Source organism: Cebus imitator, unplaced genomic scaffold, assembly GCF_001604975.1.
Source record: "Cebus imitator isolate Cc_AM_T3 unplaced genomic scaffold, Cebus_imitator-1.0 Scaffold328, whole genome shotgun sequence".
Taxonomy (NCBI): domain Eukaryota; kingdom Metazoa; phylum Chordata; class Mammalia; order Primates; family Cebidae; genus Cebus; species Cebus imitator.
In genome coordinates, this window is record NW_016107643.1 from 1,391,559 (window position 1) to 1,396,222 (window position 4,664).

Sequence of the window (4,664 nt, forward strand, 5' to 3'; positions counted from 1 at the left end):
GTGTGGCAGGAGGCTCTCGGCTCATACACTCTGTGACTACAGGGGAGACTGAGCCTGATTTCTTGTCCTTAGCATCCAGAATCCCCAGAGATCTTGCTGACAGAGGCCCCTGGAGTGCAAGAGCAAGCTGGGATTGTTTAGGAAAATGGGCTTCCCAGGCTGGGGTGGCCCAGATACCATCTGTAAAATACCAGGGAGCCCATGCTTAGCAGTGAATGGCTGGGTAGCCAGGCAGTGTGGCTGTTCCAAGCAGGTAAATGCCCTCATGAGGCACTTCACCGGATTCTTCTCACATCGCAGCAGTGGCAGGCGCCCATCGTGCAGGCACTGTTGAAGAACTGCTGGTAGTCACAGCACAAGTCTGTCTTGTGCTTGGATGAGAGGAACTTGTAAATATCAACCTGGTCACGTAGCATCATCATGATCATGACACCAAGTATCCCAGAGGATGTGGGCTTCGCTGAACCTCTTCTGGTGAGATTTCTTACAGGATGTCCCACAGCTCCGGAGGCACCTGGGGCTTGAGGATGTAAAAGGGCTGATTGGGATGCAGCTTACGGTAGCTCTTGTAGTTATTAAAGAAATTATAGTCTAGATTCTGGTACTACTTTGACATATCTGAATGATATACAGATGTGTCCCATACAATTAGGATTCCTGCACTGTACAGACTGAGTTTGAGGAAATGCCTTTTTGTGGTGACCAACTGAGAGTTCAGCAGGAGAATGGTAGTTTTTGTGGCCACATCTTTTTTTTTTTTTAAAGATGGGGTTTCACCATGATGGCCAGGCTGGTCTTGAACTCCTGACCTCAGGTAATCCACCCACCTCGGCCTCCCAAAGTGCTAGGATTACAGGCGTGAGCCACTGCGCCTGGCCTTGTGGCCACATCTTGACAGAAGTTGGCTGTGGGTGCCTCATTAAACCTCAAGACTGCATCACGATAATCTATATCTCTGCCCAGTGCGGAGGACGTCAAAGATCCTGCCTATGAGAAAACAGCACATCTGCTCCAAGGCCCGGCCTCAGCCCTGATGCTGTCCTTGGGCAGGTAACTCTCCTGCTCAGAGGTAGTGAAGGGAAAATCTGTGGTCTCTACAGCGGATACGATCACGTGGTCCCAGAGGTGACAGCGCGGGGCCGCTGCACTGAACTTAACCGGGGGCCCTGGCCCGTGTCAAAGTGGTACCAGAATCCAGACTATAATTTCTTTCATAACTACAATTATTTCATGCTTAAAGAATTCTTCCAGATGGTTTACAGCCTGGGGATAAGGTTTTTGGAAGAGCTGTCCTTGTTCCACAGCTGGAAGGAGGCCTGTGTTTTGGCCTTGGCTGGGCCTCTGGGGCTGCTGAGGGGTCTGGCTGCCCCTGTGGGGGGTCCTGGGTGCTGCTTGAGGATGCAGATTGGGAATGACACCCATGGCCACTCTCCCCAGACTCTTCAACATCTGGAATTTCTTGGTTTGAAATTTAAGTAATTCCCTTTCTTCCTTTTCTTCCACACACAGATGACCCCAAACAGGAGAAAGGCCAGGAGTTTTTCTGGGGAAAAACTTCTGAAGGTTTTCTGCAGGCTGGTGTGAGCCAGGAGGAAGATGTGTTCAGGCAAGCCACTTGGTTCTGAGAAGGAAAGCAGGAAAACTTCTGGCTAGACCCCAGGGCTGTGGGCCCTCCAGGTCCTCAGGAACTAGCAACCATTCTCCATGGGAGAAAGGTTCATTTTATTTGGCTTGGAGGCCAAGACTTATTTTTCTCAAGATGATCAAAAACATCTCAGCTCTGGGATAGAACTCTGGCACCAGGGATTGGGACAGGCTCACGGGGACCAGTTCATTTCAGCGGGGCTCCATGGCATTCATTGCTTTTCCCAGGACTGCTGGCTGCAGGGCTCTGCACAACCAGCTGCGCCCTTGCTCCCCATACTCTCGCTTGTAGACGCTGCCATTGCTCCAGTCCACTTGGTTCTTGGTGGCTCCCGCTGTTAACACTGGGCAGTGCCCCAGACGTCTTCCCCTGCCAGGCCCTGCCCAGGACTTCCCTTCCCCATGTGCCTGTGGAATACGTGCTTGGCAGGGGTAGGAGAGCCCGGAAGCTGGGCACCCCACAAGGGAATCCCAGAGAAGGGGTTTGCTGGGGAGGAGGTGGGACAGAAATTGCAGAGTGAAGAAGACCAGAAGACTGGGGAAGGAGGAGAGGCAGGAAGGAGGGAAGAAGAGCGAGGTGGAGGGGCGAGAAGTCAGCTGCATTTTTCTAATTTAGGTCCAGATGTGGCTACCAATGGTACAGCAGATAAACAATGGTCTTGAAAAAAAGAATCCAGTTGTTGAAAAAAGGCCGGAAGAACCTCAGTAAAAAATAACCTTTGGAACAGGAGAGAAGGAGAACATCAAAAGGTGGTCACCAGCTCGCAGCACACATTACCTCCCTGCAGCACAGGGCAGTGAGCACTGTGAAGTGCTCTTGGCTTGGGCAGCAGACACTGTTCTTCAGTTAGCCCATCTCATTGCCTCTGGGCCGCTCCCTTTGCCCATCCTCCTTGTCCATTGTCCTCCATGACCACATCTAAAGTGTTCCTGGGATGGATTCCCCTTCTGACTTCTGCACAGCTTTAGCAGCTCATTTCCTGTTGATGCAAGATCTGAGGTCTGAGGATGCCTTAAGGTTATGTTAGCCATACTTGTCTGATCATAAGACTCATCTGGAGTGCTTATTAAGGCTTTAATTCCCAGCACTGCTTTTCACGCTAATGAAGGAGAAGATCCTGGGAAATTGTCTTTGCCTGGATTCCCTAGAGAACAGAGCAAGAGGCAAAAATTTCATGGTCGAGCCTTAATGGGAGGCACAATCCTAGGGTATCAAAACTTAGGGACCAGGGGAAGGAAGGCAGGCGAATGCAAGATAATGTATGACTGAGCTGAACACAGCTACACAAGAAAACATAGCTTGTTGCTTACAGAGGTGTCTTCTTAAAAAGTTATGTCTTGGAATGGTCCACTGAGGGGTAAAAGAGAAAGGAGATTATTTGCTGATTCCCTCCTGTTTCTTTTCTTTTTTTTTTTTTTTTTTTTTTTTTGAGACAAGAGTTTCGCTCTTGTTACCCAGGCTGGAGTGCAATGGCGCGATCTCGGCTCACTGCAACCTCCGCCTCCTGGGTTCAGGCAATTCTCCTGCCTCAGCCTCCTGAGTAGCTGGGATTACAGGCACGCGCCACCATGCCCAGCTAATTTTTTGTATTTTTAGTAGAGACGGGGTTTCACCATGTTGACCAGGATGGTCTCGATCTCTTGACCTCGTGATCCACTCGCCTCGGCCTCCCAAAGTGCTGGGATTACAGGCGTGAGCCACCGTGCCTGGCCTCCCTCCTGTTTCTTATCTTGCACTGGTCAAAGTTCACCCATGGAGTGTTAACTCCCTTGTGGCCTCGCATTCTCTTCCAGTCTTAGAGAAAGGGAGGCCAAGTTCCCAACTGACAGGTTACAAAATCATGGGTGGTAAGAGAATAGCAATTCCTCAAAATAAAGGAATGCAGGCAGTAAACAATCAATTCACAGAAATTGAAGGTTATAGGATAAGGGGTAACATTCGAGATATTTAACAATAAATACATTACAGGCACAGGTCAGTAAAAAATTATTATAGGTGCCTGTCGCGGTGGCTCACACCTGTAATCCCAGCACTTTGGGAGGCCGAGGTGGGTGGATCACCTGAGGTGGGGAGTTCAAGACCAGCCTGACCAACATGGAGAAACCCTGTCTTTACTAAAAATATAAAAATAATTAGCCAAAAAAAAAGAACAGTAAGTGCAGTTGACCAAAAGACATCAGATATGTTGTTCATGAGTTCACAGGGATATGCAAAACAATAAAGGCAACAACTTTGGCAGATACCAAGGAATTGCCTCAATAAGCACCTATCATGCTTTTCTTGTATGAACCATGTCTCAGAGTAACTACAACAGTTGATGAGGGAATACTATTCTTTAAGAATAATTCCAGGCCGGGCGCGGTGGCGCATGCCTGTCATCTCAGCACTTTGGGAGGCCGAGGTGGGTAGATCACCTGAGGTGGGGAGTTCAAGACCAGCCTGAACAACATGGAGAAATCCTGTCTTTACTAAAAATATTTAAAAAATTAGCCAGCAATGGTGGCGCATGCCTGTAATCCCAGCTACTCAGGGGGCTGAGGCAGGAGGATCACTTGAACCCAGGAGGCAGAGGTTGCAGTGAGCCAAGATCATGCCATTGCGCTCCAGCCTGGGTAACAAGAGTGAAAAAGAATAATTCCAGCTAATAAATATATAGAGGATGACAGATTTAGAATTAAATACTAGAAATTACAAATACTAGAACTGAAATGAAATGGTAGTTTTAGGCCAGCTCTAATAGACCAGTCTGTGGTGATGGAAAGGCTCTGTATTTGCACTGCTCACTACAGTAGCCACTGTAGCTACTGAGCACTTGAAATGTGGCTAGTGTGATTCAATAATTGAATTTTAAATTTTATTTAATCTTAATTAATTTAAATTTAAATAACATATGGACATGTAGCTAATTACTATTGTATTGGACCATGCAGTTCAAAGACATGATTATCTTTTTTGTTTGTTTTTTATTTTTTTGAAACAAGGTCTCACTTGTTGCCCAGTCTGGAGTGCAGTGGTGTGA

At 47.8% G+C, this 4,664-nt stretch overlaps 1 pseudogene; it reads right to left on the reverse strand.

Moving 5' to 3' along the window:
* Positions 1-275: 275 nt before the first annotated feature.
* On the reverse strand, positions 276-1,946 carry LOC108286793 (annotated as a pseudogene).
* Between the last annotated feature and the right edge of the window lie 2,718 nt (positions 1,947-4,664).